Raw genomic sequence first — 27,193 nt, 5'->3', positions numbered from 1 at the left:
ACGGCTGCAACGTGGCCTCTAAAGGAGTTCCTTAGAGGGAGGTTGTCAAAGAAAAAGCAGAACGCCCAGTTAAATTTGAATTTCAGATAAGTAGCAATAATTAAACATTAAAAAGTATTTGCTGTATTAAAAAAATCTTAGTTTTAAATTATTGTTTATTTTCTGAAATTCAAATTTAAACTGGGTGTCCTGTAGTTTTGTTTGTTGAATCTGGCAACCCTACTTACAGGGTGTCTGAGACTGGCCAAGGTTTCTGCAAGGACTTCTAAAGAATCCTCGCCTTGGCTTAAAGGAAATATCAATCCTCGTTTGAATACAGTGTATGGTTGGCTCTGTTCTAGCTCACCAGAGACTTCCATTCACATCCCACCTGACTCTGAAATCACTCTCTCATCCTGCTCCTTAGGTCACACAGAACACCACGAACCCACCCCCATGGTTCTGGAATGATTGGAATTCACAGCATTGCCTACCTCAAAAATAATGAAAGGTTCTGCAGAGACCCACTGACGGTAATGGCATCTTTACTGACTTGGCGGGTGAGCCCGGTCAAGCTACATAATCTCTTCCTTGTTTAATTTATAATCTTTTTGTTTTTATTTAAATTTTGGAATAGGTAACCTATTCATATTACATATACTGATTTCAACAAAACATAAAAGCGATATAGCAAGAAGTTTCCCTTTGCTTCTAAGATCCAGCCATCTAGTTCTCTTCCCCATAGGCAACAAATCCTACTAGTTTCTTCTTGATTCTTCCAGACGTATTAATGCATACATATGCAAATAAGTATGTATTTTCCCTCCTCTCCATTTCTATGTAATTGTTAGCATACTGGACCCACTGTACTTAATATTCTAAAAGCATCTTCCTTTTTTCATGTACTATATCTTGGAGGTCTTGTTATCATGACATAAAGAACTTTCTTATTCATTTTTTATGACTGAATAATATTACATTGTGTGGATGCAGCATATCATTTAACCAACGTCTTTTAATGGGTATTTACATAGGTTCCAACTGTTTGCTGTTACAAACGACAATGCAGAACAGGCATCGTGTTCCATGTATATGAATAATTTATCTTCGGTTAAATTCCTAGATGTGGAATTGTTGGGTCAAAGAGTATATGCATTTATAGTTTGCCAAATTGCTCTATTAGTTTCCTATTGCTGCTGTTACAAATTACCACAAACATAGTGGCTTAAAACAACACAAAATCATTGTTTTATAGTTCTGGAGGTCAGAAGTCTTAAAATCAAGGTCTCGGCAGGACTCTGTTCCTACTGTAGGCTCCATGGGAGAATCCATTTCCTTGCCTTTTCCAGCTTCTAGAGGCTGCCTGCATTCCTTGGCTCGTGGTCCCTTCCTCCATCTTCAAAGCGACAACTATAACATCTTCAAATCTCTCTTTCTCTGACCTCTGCTTCCGTTATCACATCTTCTCTGATTCTGACTTTCCTGCCTCCCTTTTATAAGAACTCTTGTGATTATATTAGGCCCACCTGGATAATCCAGGATAATCTCCCCATTTCAAGACCCTTAACTTAATCACATCCACAAAGTCCCTTTTGCCATGTGAGGTAACATATTCACAGGTTCTGGGTTAGCATGTGGACATCTTTGTGGGGTCATTATTCAGTCTACACACTCATAGAATTTGTAGCAATTTAAACTCCCATCACAGCCTCACTCACAGAATGTGCATTCAAATTTTTTGAAACCTTAGCAATCTGATAGGTTAAATAAATAATATCTCTGTGTTAAATTTTAAATTGCATTTCTCTCATTCTGGGTTGGGGGAAAGGAATCTATCTAAGAGCCATCTCTTTTTTTTCCTTTTCTTTTTAAACTGTCTGTTCAAATCACTACTTATTTTTCTGTCAGGTTGTCAGTTTGGAAATGACTATGTTAGAGTAGATGATGTTTCTGAGAAACAGATTGTGTATATTTTTTTCCAGTCTGTTGTGTCTATTTCAACTTTGCTTATGAAAGCATTTTTTTTGTTTTATTTTTGCCATGCAAAAGGTTTTATTTTTATGCAGTTAAATTTATCAAATTTGTTTAAGACTTCTAGGTTTGTATTGTGGTCACAAAGATCTCCACTTCAAGGTAATGGAAGAAACATGATTTCTTTTTAAATTTAAATAAGTAAAAAATGACACAAGAAACATATGGTCTTTGTTGAAAAGGTAGAAAACATAGTCAACAAGAAGAAAATTAAAAAGCACCTAAAACATACATTCTATTGTTTATTTTGTAGCAGAGGGGCCCGCAGATTCCAGTCTGTCTGCAGACAGGCCGGGCACTGGGCACTGAGCTGGCTCAGGTGGGTCTGTGAGAGCCGCAGGGCCTGGCGTGCGCATCTCTGCCCAACACTGCATTCAGCAACATCAGGTCGGAGCTGGTGACGTGGAGAGTATTTACGCCATGGAAACTGGCAAATGGCAAAAATCAAGCCCTTCCCCCTGGAGAACCAGTTGTTGAACATTTACCTGCACACCACTAGAGAACTTGTCCAAAAGCCTTTTAAAAAAACCCAAGAACTGACTTTACGTAGATTCTTTTGTTTATTTGGGAGTAGCTGAAGTAGAGGGAGGGCTCATGGGGATTGTCTCAGTGTGTAGGGTAGCTTTGGGTGGGTGGTTCGTCTGCATACACGCGCATGCACACACACACGCAATTCACACGTTTACCAAAACATCACATTGTATACTAAATCTGATAACCTGCTTTTTTGTCTCCTTATTGGTATATTGTTGTATCTTTTCATCCCAATAAACAACTATCCAAATGATGATTGGGTGGTTGCATAGTGCACCACTGGGTGATTTACTGCACTTGGCCAACCCTCTGTTACGAGGCGTCTGTGAGGCTCCTGTATGCTTGGTCGCCCCTCCAGTTGATATGACATTAGGCTGCTCAACTCTCTCTCAAGGATGTTGGGATTATCAGAGAGCAAACTTTCAAGAAGTGCCTTGACACCTTCAGAGATACGAGACCTTCACAATATTGGCATCACTACTCTAATTCCCTCCAACCAGGCAGGCCTTTTGGGAGATGCCCTGGTTTCTTTGGGTCTAACTTGCTGAGACCCCTTAGAAATATAAATTCTGGAGATATTTTTGTGGCAACAGCAGCTCTGGAAGGAAGAATGCTGGCGCTAGAGATGTGGCCTGGCTGTGGGGCAGACAGGGAAGGTGACACGTAAGGTGCTGGCTAAATAATGGGGGTGGATCTCATCAGGTCGCTGAGAGGTTTCAGACAGGCCAGCAGGAATGGAGGGTTCAGAGTGAAGGATAAATAGAGAACATGCTTTTGAGCTAAGAGACTTAAAATGAGAGTGACATTTCCTGGTTAGCACAGTCTTTAAGAAAGTGCAACACAATAATTATTTCCAAAGTATCCAGAATGTCCTTAATACTGTGTTAGGCATTTTGGAGAACTGAAGAGAAGTATAGGAAAGGAATGGGTGGACTGGTTTTAATCAGGGGAAAACTGGAATTTTTATGAATTCATAAGTACCTTTGACCAACCACTTTGCAAGCATCGGTTTGATTTTGCCGTGTCTGGAACCACTGGCTACTGAGGGTGCTTTTGATGATGAGACACAGGATGGCCGCAGCAAGTGAGTTCAGAGTTATCCTGTGAGGTTATCTGAATAGCGTAATCGCTCTGAGTAGGATTCCCATCTGCAAAAGGGAGGTATGTGCTCTGAATTTTTTAAACAAGTACCAAGAAAGAGTATTACTAATAGTGGAATTTTAACTAGTGCCTACACCAAAGTGTTGAAAATAATTTTTGGTGTTTCCTTGAGCCTAAGGGCAAAAGACACCACCTAATTGAAATACTATATACACTCTGAGGTTTCTGACTCTTAAAACTTACTGTATTGTTGCCACTGGAAGGCAGTGTTGCCCAGTCACTGTGTTCAGCCAAAAGGTTGGGTGGATCTGAAGATTTGGCCTGAATTTGCAAGAAATCCAAATGAGCCCAAGCAGTTGTTTGATCTCTGCCTCTTTTTCTGACTCCGGCCGAGGTCCTGGGCTGCCCATGGTCGTGCCATGTCTGTTGCACGTTTCGCTGGGCCAGGTGTGTGGGCGTTAATTACGTGGAATCAGCTGGTGTGTGTTAAGGTGCTGAGACTGGATTCCCTTTGGTCCCCACTTTCCTTAAACATAAAATGAGACCATCAGCCCTTGCAATCTCATAGCTTAATTTTAAAAAAGCACATGATGGGATTTCCAGACAGACAGATAAAAATAAGCTGATCAATGAGTTACAAAGGTACTTCTTTGGAAATCTCACTTTGACTATTAACTTTGTTAGACCAGATTATTTCGTGATTTCCCTATTTTTTTTTTTTCTATCACTCATTGCACCTGGTAGAATTCTAGGTCAATCATGACTTCTCAAAGAAAATTGGTTCAACAATTAAATAGTCTTTCTACATTTTTTTCTTCTTATCAACAAATATTCAGGTAATGTTCTGATTTTGAAGTGCACTTCAGGAGTGAAGTTAGAGAGTATTCTCTGTTGACTTTTTAACGATAGACGTCTGCTCTTTAGACTCAATAATAATCTCTTATGTTTGTGCAGTGCTTTAAAAATGTAAAGCCTCTGTATGTCTTTTCTCTTGGGATTCTCATAACAGTGTGGTGAATCTGGTAAAGGAGGAATCGTGATTTCCACGTCGACGGTTAGGAGACTAGTTGATGTTGAGTCATCTCCCAAAACAACTTAGTCACCTTCTGGTCTAAACCGTTCTCTCCCTTCCTCAAACGCACTGCTTCTAGGACAAGGCCCCTCACCCGGCGGGCTGTGACAGTAAGGCTGAATTGTCGCCTTTTATTCACGGCATTTTTGGTCCCATCGTTCCTCCCTCGGCTAGTAGATAAACATACCTCTTTTTGGTTACATCAATAAATACACAGTGCAGCACGATTTTGCGTGGACTTAGGGGGAATAAGGGCCTCTAGACATTAAAAGCCTTTCTGCTTCTTAGGGGGCTTTATTCTAAAGAGTGTTTCTGTAGAAACGTATTTTCCTTGAAAGGCTATGGATCACTTTTCAAACGCAGAATTGTCTTCTCTGAAATACATTCCTACCCGTGCTGAGAGACACGGCTCTAATCAATGCCTTGATCGGATGGACAATCTTTATCAAAAGTGCCTCAGATCCTGAAGAGCCTGAGGGGACGAGAGAGCCGGCCTTTGCTGGTGTGAGAATGTGGCCAGGCGCTCAGCCCCGCTGCGGCCCAGGCACGAAGCAGGGTTTCAGCGCACCGCCTCGGGAGCCCTCTAATCCCGGCCGAGTTTTCAGCATCAGACAATTAACATATTTCCAGATGCAAGTCACTTTAGTTCAGCTGAAGTCTTTATGTCCTGCAACATCTTAGGTTTAGTGTCATTTTGAAAATTGAAAGCTAGAATGTACCAGGCAGTAAATTAGTTAATGAAGATTCTTTTATCTATTATACTGGCTATCAAGATGGATTGAAAATTAAATGTGCCTTCCTCACTGCCCTCTGGCAAGATTTATCAATGAGGAATAGTCCCTCACAAGCTAGAAAAATCACCATCAGATTTCCCAGTGGAATTCAGACATCTGTAAGTACCATAAGGTAGTGTCCTCGTGTCCTTGAAGAATCCGGCTCCGGGCGAGGTCATGCAAGGTGGGTTTCTGGGGAGACCGGGAGGAGCACAGCAGGAGCCCACCTTTTATGTTAACATCGTGCATGATGGTGAAGTCGCACATTGTGCCCATATCGTTTAAGAACAGATCACAAACACATAACTTTTAATTTAAAATTGAAAATTTATTTTTATTTTTTAATTGAAGTATAGTTGACATACAATATCGTATTAGTTTTAAGTGTACAACATAGTGATTCGACGTTTATTTATATTACAAAGTGAACACTCTGATAAGACCACCTGTCATCATACCAAGTTATTAGAATGTTGTTGACTATATTCCCTATGCTATAAAAAATGAGATAATTGTAGATTCACTTGCATTGGTAAGAAATAGCACAGAGAGATCCCCTGTTCCCTTTGCCCAGTTTCCCCCAGTGGTAACATTTTGAAAAAACCCAGTGCAATATCACAACCAGGATATTGACGTTGATACGATCCACTGATCTTGTTCAGATCTCCCCAGTTTTACTTGTACTGGTACTTGTGTGTGTGTGCATGTGTGTGTGTGCATGCACGCTTGGCTCACGTGTGCGCATGTATTTTTCTCTGTACAGTTCTGTCACTTGTGTAGGTTCACGTATCTACCACCAGAGTCAAGACCCTGAGCAGTTCCGTCACCACCAGGACCCTTCGCAAGGCTCTCTCATAGCCATACCCATCTCCCTCCCCCAACCCTCTTCCCTATAGCCCCGGCAGCCATTAATCTGTCCTCCTTTCTAAAATTCTCTCATTTCAAAATGTAATCACACAGTGCGTAAGCTTTTATGACCGCCTTTTATCACTCAGCATAATTCCCTGGATATTCACCCAAGCTGTTTCATGTATCAATAGTTCATTCTTCTTTATTGCTGAGTCCTATTCCATGGTATCGATGAACCATAGTCTGTTTAACTCTTCACTAGTTGAAAGACATCTCGATTGTTTCTGGATTTTGACAATTATGGATAAAGCTTTTCTGAACATTTGTGCACAGATTTTGTGTGAACATAAATTTTTCATATCTCTGGAATAAATGCCCAACACATATAACTTTTGTGTGTGTGTGTGTGTGAGGAAGATTGGCCCTGAGCTGACATCTATTGCCAATCTTCCTCTTTTTGCTTGAGGAAGATTGTTGCTGAGCTAACATCTGTGCCAGTCTTCCTCTATTTTGTGTGGGATGCCGCCACAGTGCGGCTTGATGAACGGTGCTAGGTCCATGCCTGGGATCCGAACCCGTGAACCCTGGGCCGCGGAAGCAGAGCACACAAAGTTAACCAGTACGCCACAGGGCCAGCCCCACATATAACTTTTTAAAGAGTAACAGGAATAGAATTTTCATGCTGCCTTCCAGGATATATTCTTCTAAAAGATGATCCATTTCAGCTTGTATAGAGACTCCAGACTTGCAAACATGTCTTGTAGATTATTTTCATCTTGTCCTAGGTAAATAGAGTGTCTTTTTGCATGAAAATAATTTGAATTTTTGTTCATTATATGCCTATTTCATGGGGAGATGAGGTATAAGTACTTTAAAAAAAAAAAGGGCTCTACAGGCATAGTTATCACTTCTTGCTTTGCCTTCCCGCCTCTCCGTCTCCCAGTCATCTGAAGAGCCTCTGCTGTTGCCATGTTACATTGTAATCATCTGTTTACACACCAGACGTCCCCCACCCCCCGTGGGCTCTCAGTTCCTTGAGAGCTGGGCTCTTGTCTTAATCATCTCAGGATGAAGGGTAGATATTTAATAAATGTTTCTGAAAGAATGCATTTCTTTTTCGCATGGAACAGTTTATAAGTCATCTAACATGTTTAATTTTTATACCGTTAATTTGATAAAAATAGCAAAAGTGTACCTTAATATCTTCCAATTACATAGTTATAATCTTATATAGAGAAGAAACTCCTGATCATTGGAAGCACATTGGAGAGTGGCTTAATGTTTGTTACTATGAAGGGAATTTATCAAGGACAAAAGTAATATAATCCAGTATTTCACATGAGAAAAAATAGATTATGAATTCAACTCTTCCCTGGGTAATGTCAAAATATTACCTAATCCAGCATCAAGGCCAAACCTGCATTCTGTAGTGGCACTGGCGCGTGTGACACTTTTCAACACTCCACATTTTGAGAGTTGGAAGATATTCCATGTGACTGTAATTCAGGCTCGTCTGAGCGGAGAGTTCAGCCATCTCTTTGGAGGCTATGGCCATCATGGCAGAAAGAGTATCAGAAGTCTAGGATAATTTTATTTTTACTATCAGTGGTTTGAATTTGGTATTTTATTTTGAACTTCATGATGGATATTGTGTTTCTGGTGGTAAGACCACAACATTTGTATATGACATTGCTTTGGTCCTTACTCAAGATGGTAAGGCCCAATGGTCCTGGAGCCGAGAGTTGGGCTTTATTTATAGAAATAAATGTAACTTTAAAATATCCATAAGATAAGGAAAATATTAACACAGACCAATGAAATGTAAAAGTGATTACATAACTCTTTTAAAATTATAAATGTGAACTTCTCTCATTAATCTTTTACAGGAATTTCTAAAGTAACTATTTAATAATTGTCTTGTGAGCTCTCCTTTCGTTGTCTCTACTAGGCATACGGATACAACTGCTGCCAAATGACATGTGGAAAGATTAGAAAAATTAGGTTTTGAATGATATAAAAATTTAATTATCTGAAGTAGCGCATTTACTCTTATGTGATCTGATATGAAATGTCCTTTTCTTTTAAATTTGACAAATTTTATATCAAGAGATTATAGATATCCTTATATGAAGACTAGAAAAAAATGAGAAACTCTTCGCTTCTTGACGTCGTTTCCATTATGTTTTGGAGGGCTTACACTCACACACTAGTAGTGAGATTGTTTTAGAAGCAGCAGCAATTTATAGTTTGTTTGCAGCCAGTTCTTGTAATAATGACAGGCGGGGTCCAGCACTAATCCATGGGGATCTGTGCAACATGGCGAACAATACACTTTCTAAGACGTGTGTGAGTTATGAAGCCACTGGTGGGCGGTCTCTCAGTTCTGTGCAGAATGGCTTTGGTGTGAGTTGATGGAGCATTTTGTACCTGGGATTCAGAACTTTTATGAAGGCCAATACCCTGAAACTCATTCAAGCAATAAATCCACTTGTCTTTGAGTTTACAAGGCAATAAACAGTGAAGGCCTTTGACCTTAACATTTACTGAATACATTTGCAGCAGTTGTGTTTATTGACAACTATTTATAGGGAAGCGTTGGGTGCTGAAGTTTTTAAAGGAAGGGGAAAACCAACTTTGCAGGTCTTTTTTAAAAAATAAAAATTCTGAGTTTAATTTTTGGTCATAAGACAGATTTTCAGTTTTGGAGTTGGGATTTGATTCTTACTGTGTACAAATCATGCTTCAAGAATTTCTTTCCTTAATGATAAAACAAAAGAAGACTCATACGGGGCAGGACTAACCCTGGAGTAAATACTTGCCCATTCAGTTCAGTGGGCACTCTACACTTTGAGAGTAGGACAGAAGTGAATGGTAAAGAGATTTTTAGCTTTTTTCCGGGGATTCGTTGTATATCATGGAGTAAATCACTTCTTTTCTGTGTAAACATCGAGCTGTATGAAACGATAATACCATGTCTCCCAAAGATGTTGAGGGAATTTATTAATCCCAAGTACATTATGCATTTTGAGTTTCATGAGTTAAAAACATGAAAGTAAAAGAGGAATCTTCATTATTGAAATAATTGCTCTGTCATGAAAAGGGCAGCCTGCAGCTCTTCTTTATTTCTGAAAGTTGGGAGGCATGACCATTGCTCCACATTGCTCATGGGGAACTTGGGTGCAAGGCGATCCAGAGTTTTGTTTCAGTTTGAGCGTGAGTCCTTGGTGATGGCTGAATTAGAAAAGATGCTGAGACACCCGGGGTATGGAGCAAGCAGCAACCGTAACGGGAAGGGTCATTTTACTCAAGGAGTTTCCTCTGAGCCAAGTTTTCACTAGAGACCCAGCCCACAGTTACTTCCCACCATGAGGAAGCACGTACCTACGGTGGCCGCGGAAAGCAGGGAGCCCCTTCTGATTACTATCGGAGCAGGTTTGAACCAGGGAGGAATCCCTTGCTGATTTTGGTGGGGCTCATGCCTTGGAGAACAAGACGTGCTGATCATTGTCTTAACATCTGGTGATGGTGGGAGTACTTGAGGGGCAGTTAACAAAATCCCTTCCTCCTGGGTTCTACAGTTACACGGATACCACACTCTCAGTAGCGGAATTCGGCAATGACAGGGTTTGGCTGCCCTGCAGTTGGCTTAAAAAACTTTGGCTCACAAAATTCTTTGCAGGATTTCTTCTCACAGAAAGAGCAAACTGCAAACAAAACAAGAAAATTATGTATTTTTTTGGGTTGTGTTGTCACTTTTTATTTGACAGTGTGTGTCTGTGGACCCACTCTATTGAGGCTCAGACTGTATTTTTGCCCATTAGCTTGAATCTGGGCTTGTTTACGTGTCTGTTTTAAGAGGTTGTGAAAGAAAGGTATGTCTCATTTGCTTGTTGACGGGAGTGGGGTGGGGTCTGATTCGGTTGGTTTAGCTGGGTAAGTCTGGTGTTATGTGCAGTGGTTAGTGGTTCTAGTTAGCTCTGCCTAGAGAAAAGTACGTTTCAATTGCACAAGCTACCCTCTTACAAATGTGGTCGTTGTTCTGTGGCGTGGAGGAATGGTGAGTGTCCCAGGACAATTCAGTTATTAAGACCGCAGGAGTGATCCCTAGAGCAGATGCTCCTGTTAGGTGTCAGTTGGTGAGGTTAAGGACCAATACCTGGAATCACTTATTTCATAGAATACAGAGTTTTGCAGTATACTTTTCATAATCATCCTATGCTTGTTAAGTGTTTGATAATTATATATGACAACTTTGTAGTCATACCCAGTGTAACATTTCAATATGGTCACGTCCCATTGAAATTAATTTCACCTCACTTTAGCCATTTTACTGGCATGCTTCTGGCCTGTCACTGAAGACAACGCTCCACACGAACTCATGCTTTTGTGCAATAACATTAGTTGGGCAGAGCAAGTAGCTGCTTTCTAAGGTTATCGTGTGTAATTCCTTTTTCCAGTTCAGGAGCATATCTTGTTTTAAACAACTTTTTGAAAGGCAGCCAAAGAAAAGGTTGGCTCAGATATGCCCTTACCAGCCCTGTTTATGAGATACAGTGTTCCACTTCTTGGAGGAAGATGATAAAGTAAAGCTGGCTTTGGGAAGTGTGTAGGAATATGTGTTGGTGTGTTTAAATTCCACATGTAAGAGTGGAGCCCAGAGGGAAAGAATAAAATAGAAAACCATTGCAATAGGACGATTGGTTACTCTCTCACAGTCACAGGCGCTGAGGTGAGTACAGTTCTGAGCTGTCAGCGAGGGGATCACATTAGGACGAGCTCTCTAATAGGAGACTAGTTGGCATTACTTTTGCTGGACTGAAGTTGGGGCAGGAGTATGAACAATAGTATGAAGAGGATTTGGAGGATTTGTCTTTTCTTTCCTGTTCACTCTTATCAAACATACGGGCAAATGATGAAATTTTCTTTGAAAGTCAGTTTCTCTAGGGAGGCAGAACTGTTTTTATGATTCAGCTGGACTCAGATTAACTTTAGGGCAGTCACCTCGAAAAACGGGAAGCTTAACTCCCTGAAAAAACTAGGAACTTCCTGAAACAACTAGGAACTTCCCAGAAAGTGGCGCGCTCACCCTTGAGTAGGAAACAAACAAAAACACGCCTAAAGGCTGCGGAAATCTGTTTGTTAAGCAGCGAGGGGAAATGCCCTCAGCCAGACAGTCTAAACGCAGGAATGTCGGGCGGGAGATCCGATCCACAATCGGAAGGGGAGAAGGGGCTGATAAGGCTGCAGAAAGCAGGGCCAGTCACCAAAACTGGTTCCAGAGGTAAAGTGAGGAGGGCAGGATGTTTATGATACGGTCACGTGGTGCCGCTAACTCCGGCACACCCCACGGGAGCCCGCCTAGGAGGCACTAGTTAAATCACCGCGCATGCGCAAATGTGGAGCCCACCAAACTGCGCTTGGGGGCGAAATGAAGTCCGTGTGGTTTCCTAGGAGCCGTCGTCCTCAGTGCAGCAGGGCGGCGCTTCTGTAGTCAGCCCTCTGTTTTAGCTGTCTAACTAGGGTTGCCAATGATCCATGTTTTGAATCTAGGACTCAAGACATGGGAGGCTCATTTCCATATGTTAATAGGGGGATTATTTTTGTGAAATGAGGATTTTATATGGCATTACTCACGCTTTCAGCAAACATTGGCGTACTTCACTTAGCTTCAAGAGAAGACATTTCCTTGCTTTCTCCTTTTGGTTTCTTGGAAGTGTAAACTTTCTGGGGAAGATGGCAGCTTGGATCATTTCCTTTGTATTTATAAGTTTCTGGGATTTCAGTTTACGGCTCCCATTCCTACAGTGGCCATAATGTTGGTGACAATTGGAGAGTCTCCAAACGTGCCCGAGCAGTCGGTGTGCGAGCGTCGTCGCCCCGGGCAGCGACATTGGAGACTCTCCTTTCCTCACTTCTGATTCTGCCCACGGAGAACACAGATGCGGAAAACCTCATGCAGGGGATTGCGACGCGGTGAAGATGGGTTTCAGGGCGTTCCCAGGCTTGTTTGTGGCCCACGTGAGCTGGTGCTGCAGACGCGGAGGTGTTCAGGCGTCCGCGGGCGGGAGCGGAAGCTTGCTGCCGAGCGGGAATCGTCAGGAGGTGGGAATCAGTGGCGGAGCTCCTTCGCCTGCCTTCTTGTTCAACGCTAATCTCAGGACTACTTTTATAGGCTGATTCCAGATGTGCTTGTCTCTAAGGGCGAATTTTCCGAGGTGACGGGTGGTGTGTTTACCTCAGCATAAAGGAGGTTAACGTGCGTTACAGGTCTCAGGGCAGATGTCTGACTACCCCATGGGAGTCCCTGATGGATCGTTTGGCTGCAGTCTGGCCCAGAAGGTGGAGGAGAGTGCTTACTCCAGGGAGTAGGGAAGAGATGTCATTCTCCATGGCTGCGATAGAGGTCGCAGCTTGAAAGGAAAGTGCTACTTAGGGGAGTGAAATAGGAGCTTTTAACTGGGTGTCCCCCGGGTCATTCCTCTCCTCAAACCACTCTAAGCTGCTGGCTGGCTCTGGGTGGTGTTATTCTGCAGCCACGGTGTTTAGTGAGCTCTGTTTTTAGGAACACTTAATTGGTTTGACCTGCCCCACTGCTTCTTATACGAGGGGGAGCATTCCAGGAATAGAGCTCGCCTCTGACGTGAGAAATGTACAGACCTCTTTTCAAGGGACAACATTGTCTTCGTGCATCCTTGGTGTTGACTTACCTTCTTTTTATTATTAGTCTCTGTCCACGCATACAATATGCTTACAAAACCAATACTGTTCAAAATAACAATATTAATCGAATAGGTTGGGTGATGTCATTTTGCTCAAGCCCAAACCCCTGATTCATAGTAGAAACACGAACTTGAGATCCAGTCCTATATGTAATTCACGTTTTTAACTTCGGTGGTGCTAGTTCAGAGAATTTCTGTACATGCAAGTGAGTTGTAGGAAAAAGATAAATGACTTCAAGCCTTTGTTTGTTGGTTTAGGAAAGTCAGACCTCATATTAAATCTAAGATTTGCTGAAAATCAGTTTTTCAAATACCAATTGCAATGAGGCATCAGTTAGTTGTGTGAAGGTGTCTTTTGCACTGCAAAGTAGGATTAGCATTACCGTGCATTGAAATCTGCATCAAATAGGTGTCTGATTTAATGATCATCGCAGTTGGGACTAGAAATATTCTCTATTGGTTACTTGTTATTATACTTATGGTAACAAACTGGTGCAAATAGTTATGTACAAAGGTGGCGGCTACCCGATACAGTAGCTCACGTCATAAATGGAATACAGACTGTTATGGCAAAAGTTTTTGAGCACTGTATGCTTATATTACCACGTGCCTTGTGAGGACTCAGTTCCTCCACCAGGGTTTTGAGTGTGAAGTACCACGAGACTGTCACACGTGGCTCACATCCTGTGGAGAGGCAGAAGCAGGCGTGGTCCTCCCAGAGCAGGGTCAGTTGTAAGGCACCAGCAAAGTGATTCCAAGTTTGCTTATGTCACATATTTGAGATTATTATCATGTGAAAGAAATGTTAAAAATTCTAATAGAGCACAATAACCAAAAGATAGAAGCAACCCACATGTCCATCAGTGGATGAACGAATAAACAAAATGAGGTATATCCATACAATGCAATATTATTCAGTCTTAAAAAGGAAGTTTTGACACATGCTACAACATGGATGAGCCTTGAAGACATGCTGCGTGAAATAAACCAGTCACAAAAGGACAAATATTATATGATTCCACTTATATGAGGTACCTGGAGTAGTCAAATTCATGGAGATAGGAAGTAGAATGATGGTTGCCCAGGGCTGAAGGAGAGAAGAATGGGGAATTAGTGTTTCACGGGTACAGACTTTCAGTTTTGCAAGATGAAAAGAGTGCTAGAGATGGATGGTGGCGCAACAATGTGAACGTAGCTAATGCCATGAACTGTGCACTTAAAAACGGGTAAAATGGTAAATTTTATGCTATGTATATTTTACCACAATAAAAAATTCCAGAGAGTAATTTCAGACACCAAAGAACACTGCAGTCTGAGAAACACGGTTCTGGACTGTGGTTGCCCCACGTGAGCCAGGGCTCTGGGGCCAGCCCGCTGTCCTTGGAGAAGTGAGGAAGGACGGGCTGTTGTGCCAGGTTTTCACATAGCTCAGTTTATCCACTTAAAAGGTTTTCTTTTCTTCTAGGCTTATGTTTACGCCACTTGTTTTCGCAAGGGAGCTTAAGGTCTTCCTTCTGTGAAGCGAAGAGAGGAGTGTTGACGGTGCCTGTTTTTCTGTAATGGACCTATTTGGCAAAGTGAGTAGTTGGGAACACCATGTTACTAATCCCAATTAAAAGGTTATTTTAAAAACTGATTAGTGAAATCGAAAAGTCTTGGAACTGCTGCTTTTTAAAACCGGCATGTGGTCCTGTTACTCCTTCCCATTTTGATGGCCAGACTTGTCCAAGGTGCATTGAACAGAAGAAAAATTATAACTTAGCATTCTCGAGCCAGATTCCACCCTTTCCCTCAGCGGTCTTTGGAAAACATGAGGACTCCACAGATGAGAACTGCTGCTCCCTCTCTTTCAGTATTTATTGAACACCTATGGTAGGCTTGGGAACCAGAGATGAATAGTTTTGTCCCTGCCCCAGAGGAGCCCAGGGCCCAGCAGGGGAGGCAGTCACATAACCAACATAACACGCTGTGATAAATTCTGTCACAAAGAGATGGGCAAGTGCTCCAGGAGCACAGAGGAGAGGGCGGTAAAACTGTAACCTTATCCCAATGTTTTACAGCTTTTACAGTAAGGAAATATATTGTCTAAGACTTGAAGTCAAACCTTTCTGGCTGAGACGTGGGCCCATTCCCCTCATTTCCCCTCACTTTGACCCCAGGGTAGAAAACAAATCCTCCCACCAGGACGTGGGCAGCAGTGGGTTGTGAATCCAGGGTGAGGGTCTGTGTCAGAAGGCAAGTTTGGGGAACGTGGCATTTATCAAGGCTCGAGTATGTCAGGGGGAAGAGTTAGGGCCTCATGAGCTGGGCGGGTCAGATGAGAACCAGGGTGGCCCAGACCCCAGAGAACAGAGCCAGCAGGAGGGCTACACGCCAAGCCCAGACAAGGACCCCAGGGACAAAGGGGCAGGAGGACAGCAAAGGTACGGACCACTGAAACGAGAGGATCGGCTCCGTAGGAAAACTGACACTAGGTGGCATTTGTTGAAGGCTGACTGTGTTCTAGGCACTGTGCTAACGTCCATTCCTTCATTTAAGCTTCACAACAGTGCTGGGGATGTTAATACTGCTGTTGCCCCCATTTTTCAGATGAGATAACCGAGACTTGCCCCAAATCATATAAGTAGAGGTAGAGCCAGGGCTTGACCCCAGGCCGGCAGGACTCCAGTGCTCGTTGTCTCCAGTGCAGCCCCTTGCACAAGTGCCGGCATTCTCCCAACTTCCAGCTGACCATCTCCGGCTGTAAGTTCCACCAGCACCTCGAATTTAATATGTGAAAGCAAAATTCATGCCTCCTCTGTCTGCTCCGGTTAGCATCCCTGTTCTTCCTCTCTCAGGCTTAAAACCTCCACTTGTTCTTTTCTCTTCCCACTCCTTTCTTGCCCCATCCAGAAGGTTGCCTGGCCTCATCGACGTCCGACCCAGACTTCCCATTCCTGTGGCTGCGTGGCAGGCGAGCCCATGCGGCCTCTCCCCTGTGAGCCTGTCCCAGGCTGCTGGTCTCCATCATCTCCAATGGACGAGAATTCTGCTGCCAGAGAAAGCTTCTGTTAGAGCCTAGCTCTGATTTCCTCACTCTCTGCTCAAAACTTAATGTCATACTAACAATAACAATGGATTTCTTCCTGTGGACTCAAAAGAATGTTCACCCTCCTTAGTTTGTCATTCAAGGCCTTCAACGATATTCCTCAGCCCAAATTTCCAGAGTTAAACCGCTTGATGTTGCCTTCATACCCCTTTTTGCCTCTTCCTATCCTTTTATTCCAAGCAAACCCCTCCTGTCGCCTCGCCCTTTCCCCCTGCGTCTTTCTCTGTCTGGTACTGTTTGCTGAAACGGGCTCTCCATCGCCTCTCCCTGCTCGCATCCTAACTGTCGCTCCAGGTGGGTTTCAGGTGCCACTCCTTCCCTGGAGCCTTCCTGCTCTGCTGGAAGGGGCCTCCGCTTCCCGAGGCTGCTGGCGGCATGTGGTACAGCGGCAGGCGGTGGTCACCCGGCCCGCACTCCTCCTCAGACTCCTCCTTGGACTTCCTGAAGACAGGGATCTGGTCTTCACATTTTGGTTCCCCTTAGGGCCTAGCCCAGGAACTCAAACATTCACTGAAGGAGTGGATGAGGCTGGAAGAGGATTGCAGAAGGAAGCGTGAGGTTGCTGACAGAAAACTGGGCTCTATTTGCATCCTCCATGCTTTAGACGCCCCTAGAATTTCTCCTGAAGAAGTCAGTCCCACTTCATCCACGTGGTTTTATCTGAGGCTTTGCTTTGCTGCTCCCCTGTCACGTGGTCTACTCTTTCTTCATCAAATCATTTTGTTTTCACTCTCTTTTACTCTATCAGAAATGGTTCCACCTTTTAGGATTGAAACAGCTCTCTTCGATCACTCCAAAAACCCATTTATACTTATTTCAGGGATTTGTATTTTGTGTATTCTAAAAATATTCTTACAGCCTTCTGTCATTTACACTTTGGGCAATTTAAATTTGTGGCTATTTGTCCTTGTCCTAGAACCCCTATTTATCTCTTTGCTGAGGGCAGGGCCATTGTGTGGCACAGTATCAGGGCCATAACGTTGGTAGCCTGTATGGATGGGGTTCTCCTGAGTTGAGCAGTGCTTGGCTTGTTCAACAGTATGTGGCAGCCCTGACTGTGGACCCATAAAAGTCAGGTGTACACTTGGCTGATTTCTGGTCAGTTTGTAAGTCATCATGGGTTCATTTGGACCCTGGGTATCTCCAGGAGGGTTGAATGGGAAGTCAGCTGCATGCGGTTTCTTTAGTCACTCAGAGTTTCAGGAAAACAGGCTCCTATCTGGCCATCCAGCCCTTGTCCGGTCTGTCACTGCACATGCAGAGACTCCACAGGCTGCCAATGTGAAAGCTGGGAGCCTCAGAAAGCACTTGTAGGTGTTAAATTTCACATTTGGGTATTCAGATTGGCACCAGAGGAAAAAATACTTGGAATCCAACAGCTTTGCCAATTATGACAAGTTAGTGTGGCCCTTTGTGTCAGAAGTATGTGCTTGGTTAAGCCCTGGGTTAAACAAGGGTGGTGGGTCCTATGTAAACACAAAGAGAAATCACACTTTATATTAGTCTACACCTGTGCTTGACCAGCTCCTCAGCGGCCCTGCTTCTCGTGGAGTGAATGTGGCAGGCAGTGCAATGATGCCTCCCCTTCAGGGGTTGGGGCTGCTTCCTCCCGCCTGGGATGCCCAGCCCTCTGAACACGACGGCAATGCGGGATGAAGGCTTTCCTGCAGAGAAGCCACCGTCTGCAATTTTCTTGGAACTTGATGTGAGTTTGGAAGGAAAAATGACCCAGAGGAGGACAAGCAAGGAGAGACAGCCCATTAGCACCTGAACCATATGACAAAGCAAAACGCAACTTCAGAGCTGTCAGCGAGACAGCTGGGGGAACATGCCAAGAAGCCAGATACTGCTGTTGAAAGACTATTTTCCACAAAGTTTGGGCCTGTGATGTTCATCTCAGCGCCATGTGTGGCCCTAGGCACGGGCTTTATTGCTGGATAAAAGAACAAAAGCAGGGAGGGGGGCAATTGTGTGCATGCCGGGGGCTGACTTATAAAATTAAAGCAGATGATGAGTGGAAATCCTGTTCGCTATAACCTACCAACATTATTAAGAATCTGAACTCTATACCTGTCTCCTCTATAAGGGATGTATTTGGAAAACTCCCCAACAAGTGGCATGTTTTAACTGGAAGCTAGATATTAGGTTGGTGAGATCCCACTGCCAGCTCATCCTGTCAGACTTTCTAGCTTCATTCTGTGGTCCCAGGAATATTCATATATGTGAAGTCTTCTGGTATTTTTCTTTGTTCCAGATCAGTGGAATTTGTTCTCATTTTAGAGGTGAAGGAACTGAAAAGAATCTTACAGACTTAAAGAAGTGTGAAAGGGTTTGCTTCAAGACCTTCCCTTTGACGTCTCTGGGCATAGAAACTCCTGGGTGCACAGCCTTTACCCAGCTCCCACCACTGGACTACACTGTCCTGCTCTTGGCTCTCCCCGTCTCACTCCCCCAGACCCGCCTATTTCCATTATCTACTCTCTCCTCTCCCCCCACCACTCCGGACTCATGATATAAGAGACCAAAATCTTTTCTTTCATGCCCAAAAGGGTGCTGGGGGAATCATGTCTTGACTTTTTGGAAGAGAAAAGCATTTTTTAAAAAAGGTTATTTGTACTGGAGAGAATTTCTGGAAACAGGCTGGATAGATACGTTAAAAAATCTTGAGGTGTGAGAAAATGATTCTTTCTGCGTCATGCAAACAGAGCAGTCAGCAGATAAATTGTAGACATCAAGACCTCACGCGTTTCCTGAGGACACTGGGGAGGAGAGTGCTTTGCCTTCACACCACGAGAGCTGGGTGGAAGCAGTTTCTAGCGTGTCCACTCTTGGTTTACCCCCTTGAAGAAAAGAGAGCAGACATGGGGCTAACATAAAGTATTGGGTCATCTAAAGCTCAGATGCCTTGTAGCTGCTGTGGACTGTGGTTCTGCCTTGACACGCTTTTATGCGGATGGGGCAAGTTGGAAGACTCTGGAGTTTGCTGGCCAGGTCACTGAGCACCCGGGGTTTGGACTTCAAACAGGCAGGAGAAGGAGGCTTTCCTCACTGCTTTTTCTTCCCTTTCTGACTTGTCTTCTGTTACGGAGCAACAAGGAGTTCTCACTGCCTGTCTTAGCTTGGGTTCTTTCCAGAAAGCAGAGCCAGAGAGAAGGGCTTGTGTGTAGATAGTTTATTTCATGGAGTATCTCAAGGGAATAAGAGAGTGTGTGTAGAGTGTGTGTGTGTGTGGGGTGTGTGTGTGTGTGTAGTGTGTGGGGGTGTCTGTGGGGTGGGGTGTGTGTGTGAGGTGTGTGTGGGATGTGTGTGTGTGTAGTGTGTGGGGGTGTCTGTGGGGTGGGGTGTGCTTGTGAGGTGTGTGTGGGGGGAGGTGGGGTGTGTGTGGGGTGTAGTGTATGGGGTGTGCGTGTATGTGTGTGTGGTGTGTGGTGTGTGTGTGTGGTGTTGGTGTGTGTGATGTGTGTGTGTAGCGGGTTGGGAATAGTGAAACAGGGAAAGCCAAAGCAAAGGTGCGTCATTGAACTGGTCACCACTGTGGGTGACTGGGACTCAGTCCCACTGAGAACTGCCTGAGGAGCCATGGAAAACGCACCTCAGAATTATCCGCCCAAGGGAGAGAAGAAAGGAGCACTTGTCCCCTGGCTCCTGTGCTCCACAGGTCAAAGGTTGCCCGTGGGATTAACTTAGTCACACTTCCAGGTTTGTGCGTTTGTGAGAGCTGCAGTGTCCCACACCACCGTGTCAGAGAAGCCCGGGGCAGAACATGAGATCCTGGCTGCAGCTGAGGCAAGGTTTCTGCTGGGTGCACCTGTGTGCAGCTGGTTGCCACAACAACGATGAACAGGAGGAAGATATGGGCTGGGAGGACCTGAGGTAGAGCACAGAGGTATCTGACAGTCATGTGTCCATCTTGGTGTGGCCCCCAGCATCTCAGGTGGCCTTGAGATTAGGGCAAAGTGCAGTTTTTAGGCAGGTAGTAGGCCCTCCGCATGATTCTGTCGAATTTGTTTCATCGGTGTCATTGATTTTTCTCTAAAGTTCTCCTGTTGTAGGAGTACAGGATGCTCTGTTTTCCTCCCATCGGCTTTGGACACAGGAAGAAATGGGAACATGACTTGGTGTTCAGCCAGTCATTTCCTGCATTGCCTGGTGTATGAGTCAGGGTCGCAGTAGAAACCGATGCCGGCACACTCAAGAGGGCGAGCCAAGAGAAGGGATTCATTCCATGGTCTGAGTACAGTTAAGGGGAACCAGTGATGATGGGAAGTCTCTCCACCTTCAGCCTGTGGGAGCCAGAGGAGGAAGCAGTTACCGAGCCCTGGAGCTGTCGTTGTAGCTGGAGCGGAGGGCCACAGGTGAGGAGCAGTGGCCCTCAGGAGAAAGATGTGTCCAGTCCATGGAGACCCACAGGAAAGGAGCTGGGGGAATAAATACTCTGACCTCACTCTTCTCTTGCCTTCTGATCTCCTGCTGGCGCTCCTACTGGCTGACCTCAATTAGAAGCCAGAGGGCAAGGGAGCCCAAGACGAAATCCATGCTGGTCAGCCTTCCCGGGCACAGAGCAGAGGGGAGAGGGGTGGCGAGTGGATCTGGAGGGGCAAATAAAAGACATCCAGCAAGGCTGGTGCACAATTTGTATGGGCAGTTTATGGGCCAGTTCTGTCTTATTGGGTATTGGGTGCTAGTCATACCTCCTTGGAAGTGGTGTGCTTTAGCACAAATAAGGAATCTTTAGGCTTAAAAATGACTCGCTTAGTGTGGATCCAACTGGGAGGATGTGGCTCAGAGTGTGGCTAGACTGATCACTGTGAGATTATAATATATTTGAAGTTACTTGGAAAATATTTTTTAACAAGCAGATTAGAGAGACATGTATTTGCTATGTAAGAATCTTGTTGGTCCACTGTCAAGGAAGAGAGAGGAAAAATGAGATTGAAAGCAAGTTCACGGTCTGTGGTGGGAGTGGGGGAAATTTTCTAATTTCCTTTGTTGCTATTTTAATGCAGTTTTTTGCAATAAATTAAAAATAAAGAGAAGCCACTAGTCACCTACATGAGCTTGTTGGGCTTCTGGACAACCGTACTGGCAAAACAAGTATCTTGGATAAGGAAAGCTTTAAACATGACTATTTCTTGCTCGAGTCTTGGAAACTTAAACTAGAATCCATATGACGTTCATTTTAATACAGCCTTCTAGGTTTTTAAGCATTTTTTCCCATAATTACTTCTGTTTTCTTTATAAGCAGTTTTATGGGGAGTGGAGGGGAAGTATTTTCCTTTACCTCTTCAGGTGGCTTTGTGCCAGTTCCCAGGTCACTGCGGATGCAGAGAGTGAGTGAGATCCAGTCTCTGACACAGCTTCAGTTAAGGGAGACCTCGAATGTTCTGGGACCCGTCCTTTTTGTGGGAGGCCCGGGGAGGAAGCGTGAGCTCACTGGGTGTGGGGGGAGCCGGGCTTTGCCAGGACCTGTGAGGGGCATGGGCTCCCAGCGCCTCTTCCCTGTCGGGGAGGATGCGGCACTCCAGTCCTGCCTGGCATCACTGATGTTCACCCACGGACACAGACCAAATGCCAGATCCTGTCCCCAGCACACGACCCTGACGGCGGGAGGTGGAGGCTTGACTGCTTCTCTTTCTAACCACAACTGCAAACCTGGCTCCAATGTCTTCGGGCAGTCATGAGGATTCACCCTGAGAAAAATGCTTGAGTTGAAAGGTGTTGTCTCTGACCTCACAGGCCATGACCAGTTGACAAGTTATGTGAGCTGAATTGGTTCAGGGGCCTGGCTTCTAGATGTGAAGTGGGAGTTTGATTTTCCATTCTCTTCTCACCCCCATCTGCTCAAGAAGGACAAAAATATTTTTTTTTGAGGGGAAATAAGGGGCTGGCTGATTCCTGGCACGTGTCCAATGTCATCAGGTGGGGCTGCATCTAGAGAGCATTTTGTTTGTATGGAGTAGAGAGGCCTCGTCTTTGACGTGAGCTGTGACAAGACGGTTTCTGTATTAGCTGGATGCAGGGAACCAGTGGAGGCTGACTGCAGGATGTACCAGCAGCTGCTTATGCCTCCGGAGTTACAGCAAATTAAGAAATAAAAGGACTACCTGGTAAAGTTTCATTGCCTAAGCATGCTCGCTTGATATTCCTGTCCTTGGTAAGAACTTTAATTTTGAGTTGTCGGAAACATCTGGAATATCAGCTGTGCATTTGGGGTGGAGTCTCATGAGACAAAGGCCGGGCCTGCCCCCAGGGCGAGGGAGAGTGATGGCAAGTGAAACCACGGGGCCTGGGTTTGGAGTCAGAGCTTTTCATGGGTTCTCTAAACCAGTTCACAGACTGTGGATGAGTCCCTTTTGCTTCTGCGCCAGTTTCCTTTCCACAACTGGGGTTTTGTCTGTGTGTATATGCTCCAAGCGGCAGGCCAGGGGTCAGAGTGGAAATCTCGCTGGCTTCGGAGCCACACGGCTTCAGTCCAAAGCTTTACCTGCTGACAGTCCAGCAAAGTTAAGGCAAGACAACGGACTCTTCTGTGCCTCCTTTTCTCAATTTACAAAAGAGAATACGAATTGTTTACCTTTTAGGATTCCTGTAAGGCCAACATGAAGTAGCGTGTCTAATTGTCTTTACACGCTCTATTTTAAACTAGATCTTTTCATGCCCCAATCTTGTCTCACTTCCTGAACCTTCAAATACAAAAAAATGTGAAATAGGGGAGGGGAAGTGCTAAACCCCAAAGAGAGAGTGTGTGAGGCTGATGATCAGGAAGGAGTACGACTCAACATCCCGACTGGTAGATGGATGTGCCAGGTGTGTCTGCAAATGTCATTTTACTGGCAGAGACAGAGCTTCACGCTGTTTTCAGGGAGCTCCTGAAGCTCCAACGTCAGAGGTGGAAGTCCAATTTCCCAAGGGTTTCTATCCACCCTCAGGCCAGAGCCAGCGGACAGGTGACCCCAGAGCTTGCCTGTTCTCAGGTCCCAGTCTGACCGAGTGCTCCCTCTGGCTCTGCCTTGTAACCATAGCTGCGCCACGTGCACGAGACCCAGTGCAAGGACAAGACGGAAACATTAAGAATTATTTCAAAATTGGAGACAAATGTAAACTAGTATAAAATCATAGTACTCCCTTGACCCTGTAGCTTTGAGGTTTTGGGGGCCTCAGCGCTCTCTAATGTATTATTTCATGACTTAATCTGCTTTGCATTTCTCTGGATTTAGTGACGCTGGGAGAGCAGAGTACAGGACTCTAGGAACTGAAACAGAGAACAGAAAAACAAAGAATGCTTGGCAACATGAAATTTTTAAAATATTTTTTGTTCTCTTCTGAGAATGTACCCCATCATACTCTGGAAAAAAATTCACACAGAAAAGTTTCTAAAAGAAATCAGTATGTGTGTGTGTGTATATAAAATACATGTGTATTTGTATCTATCTATTTATTTACAGTTGTCACTGGTAGGTTTTGCTGATCACATTAGAATAATAAAGAAAATATTAGCCAAGAACAACCAGGGACTTAAGTGCTTCCTCCCCACACACCCTTCCTTCCTCCCTCTTTCTTTGAAAATTTCTAAAATAAATCTGCAAGATAAAACTCAGGGATGGTAAAAAAAAAAATCACGTTTTAACTATTTATGCTTCACAATTTTGAAATGAGATATTTGTTGTAACTTTAAAATTCAACTCATTGTATTTATCAAGCCCCTGCTAAGTGCCTAGAAAAAATAAGTACCCAAGCTAGTTCTCATTTCTCAGAAGCTGACAGTTTTGTCTGGGGGAGCCGGAGTGGGGAGGAGGCGTAGGGCCTGGACACACAATGAAGAGAGACACCAGGAGAAGCAGACAGAGGAACGTTACATAACATGAATGCCTGTGCACACATGCTAACCTGCGAGGCGTCAAGACAAAATGACCCAGTGATGGCTGGGAGGCGAGGGATGTTGGGGGTGGAGGCGGAGATGGAACATAGGGGCTTTTGAGAGATTTTCTTCTTCTTACAAAAAGGCCTCATAAAGCAATTGTTTGTGTCCATTGCTACATTTGGCACTTACGGAGGCCAAAGAGTGAAGCAAACGATACGTGCTACGTTTCCTTCTGCCCCTGAGCAGAGGATGGAAGCAACTGGAAAGCCTTTATCACTGTGCTCCAGGAGACAACAGCCTCACTGATTTTCAGTGAACACAGTGTGAAGCCAGGAACAGAGACCAGGTCTCGGGCTCCCCAGCCTGGGTGGTTCAGCGAGACTGAAAGCTCTGGAGCTCAGCAGCTCAGCAGCTCAGCATTCTGTTTATCCTCCCAGGATGCCCAGAGTGGGGCTTTTGTGCGTCATGGTCTGTGCCTGATTTTGGCCGGTTGAATTGTATTAGTTCTGTTGCTGCGTTTTAATTTGAGGTCGCTGTGATCCTTCCTGTCTTCCAGTTTAAACGTCACCAGTCAAGGAGGTCTGCCTGGATTGCCCTACCTAAGTGGTCACAGCCTCTATTACTCTTCAGCACAGCATCCTGTTTATTTCATTTGAGGCACTTTCACAAACTAATTATTTGCTTATGAGTTTCGATGAAGAGAGCAGTCCTCCATACTAAGACGGCACTGTCTGCCAGTAGTTTTAGAGAAAGAAAGGGTAAAGTGTCCACAGGCCTTTAGCTCTCCTTTCAGATAGCCTTCTGGTAGCTTACTGATGACAGCAGGTCTGCCTCCCTGCCTTTCTGAGCAACACAAGGTTTTCTCTTTTCCATCTGAGTGTCACGACGCCAAGTCCTCCCTCTGAGAGGTGCGTAGGACCCCTGGAGAAATTTGGAGGCAGCCGGACAGCAGGAATGGTGGGCCCAGTCTTTGGGTGGTAGACACATTTGTCCGTCCATGCAATGTACTTCTTATCAATGACAAAAACGTATTTCAGGTTCTTTCTCCATGGTCTCTTTCTTTCCCCTCCTCTTTAAGTCTCTCCCCCCTACTGATTATTCACACTGCGAGGAGAAGGACCATGTCTGTCTGGTTGTTTATTGTACATTCCTAGGGTGTAGCACTGTGTCTGATCCATACTAGGATCTCAGTCAAGGTTGATCTTTGCCTCTTCCCAGGCCTTCTAGCCACATGGTACCTCCGAAGTGCCCACCATCTCCCAACATCTGTCCACCTAGCTCACCTGAGCCACTCAAATCTGGTGCTTCCACTAATTGTTATCAAGCTCTCTTCTTGGGGGGTGTGGGGAAGGAGTGGAGAAACACAGAGGGTCCCAAGAAATTCCCCCACCGCCCCCGACCCTCCCAATCCAACTTTTGGATTCACCCTGGTGGCAGTTTGTTTTTCATCGGCCCTGCCTCTTCTCTCCTCTTGCAGTCTCTCTGCTGGCTCCCTATGTGGGCCCTGCCTCTCCTCTCCTCTTGCAGTCTCTCCGCTGGCTCCCTATGTGGGCCCTGCCTCTTCTCTCTTCTTGCAGTCTCTCCGCTGGCTCCCTATGTGGGCCCTGCCTCTTGTTCTTGGATGCTTGGATTGCTCTTTATCTACTCGCCATCTGTGTAAGGGGATCCTGCCAAGATGCTCAGATATGAACTCAGCTCCAGAAACATTTTAATTAATTTATGTTGATAAAATGTGAAAAGAAAACCACTGAAGAAAGCCTGGGCCAAAGAAAATCAAACATAAGAGGAAACAAAGAAACTACAGCCACGCGTCCTTGGAAGGAAGGGCCTGGTTGGCACAGGAGCCAGCAAACGCTTTCTCTCTCTTGCCCTCCTCACTTTTTTAGTAACACCCAAGTGGAAAAGCCACAGAGGCCCCGGGTCCTGGAGGAGGCAAGGGAGAAAACTGAGCAGCCTGCGCATGGCCTTGACTTCTTGATTGGAGCAGCTGAAGGCAGCGTGCCTGGAGGCTTGCGAGGTTCCCAGGGGAGCGGAAGAGGCGCGTCTCCAGTGCAGTGCTGGGCAACGCCAGCAGAGGAGGAGGATGGCGGTTACCGGGCGTGGGGCTGGGGGATAGGACTGACGCTGTTGAAGGTACAAGCTTGCAACGAGTGGTAAATCAGCCCTGCAGACCTAATGCACAGTATAGTGAATATAGACAACAATATTATACTAAAATTGTGTAATGTGATAAATATCGTGACAAAGGCAATCATATTACAATGTATAAATGTGTCAAAGTAAAAGAAAAACTTCAGGGGCCACTGGTGGCGCAGCGGTGAAGCACGCACGTTCCGTTTTGGCGGCCTGGGGTTCACTGGTTCGGATCCTGGGTGCGGACGTGGCACTGCTTGGCACACCATGCTGTGGGAGGCGTCCCACGTATAAAGTAGAGGAAGATGGGCACAGGTGTTAGCTCAGGGCCAGTCTTCCTCAGTAAAAAGAGGAGGATTGGCAGCAGTTAGCTCAGGGCTAATCTCCTCAAAAAACAAGAAATAAACAAACAAAAGCCTTCAGCAGGTGTTTAAAGAAGTCAACATTTAAAGTAAGGATGGCTTCATTGCAACCAGGCAAACAGTCCTTGTGCAGGGCACTGCCCACATTGGGAAAATACTAAAGAAAAGCAGTATTAGCTAGCATTCTCCTTCCTGAGACAAAGCCAGGCCAGCAGTGTTTATCTGTAGGCTGCTGGGTCATTTGACTTGTGTGCCAGGTTGATTTGATATAGTTTGTCTTCCTTTTCCCTCTTTTTTATGTGCAACACCTATGGAGTAAAGACAAATTTTTCAGTCGCTCCTTCCAACTGAAGTTTAGATGAAGACAAGAAAAATACCTGTGAACCAGCACACAGGAATTCTATCAAAGTAAAAAATTGCTTGGTTTCTAATTTATTTGGATATTATATCTTTATAGATTTGATGGTCTTAATCCAACTGGTGTAACGCAAGGAAAATAGTAGCCTCTCAAAAGCAACTGGGAGAGGAATAGAGCAGCGAAGGGAAAGAGCAGGACGCGCTAGCCGAAGTCAGGGCAAGAAACCAGACTCGCCCGCGATCTGACGGGATCCAGGGCGCATATTGCCGAGATGTCCTAATTAAGAGGGAACTCTATAAAGTTGAATAAATAAATTTATGTTGAACTTAGAAA

At 44.8% G+C, this 27,193-nt stretch overlaps 2 long non-coding RNA genes across 2 annotated transcripts; one reads left to right on the top strand and one right to left on the bottom strand.

The window, feature by feature from the left end:
• The first annotated feature begins 405 nt into the window (after nt 1-405).
• Nucleotides 406-27,193, top strand: LOC111770282 (uncharacterized). Its single transcript, XR_002803453.2, has 3 exons — nt 406-512; nt 14,524-14,635; nt 25,894-27,193. It is a non-coding gene; the product is annotated as an uncharacterized lncRNA (long non-coding RNA).
• On the bottom strand, nt 5,818-12,668 carry LOC138920582 (uncharacterized). Its single transcript, XR_011431998.1, has 2 exons — nt 11,974-12,668; nt 5,818-10,043 (listed from the first exon to the last, which is right to left on the bottom strand). It is a non-coding gene; the product is annotated as an uncharacterized lncRNA (long non-coding RNA).

Source organism: Equus caballus, chromosome 24 (genome assembly GCF_041296265.1).
Source record: "Equus caballus isolate H_3958 breed thoroughbred chromosome 24, TB-T2T, whole genome shotgun sequence".
Lineage (NCBI taxonomy): Eukaryota > Metazoa > Chordata > Mammalia > Perissodactyla > Equidae > Equus > Equus caballus.
This window is presented reverse-complemented; position numbering and strand designations above follow the sequence as displayed.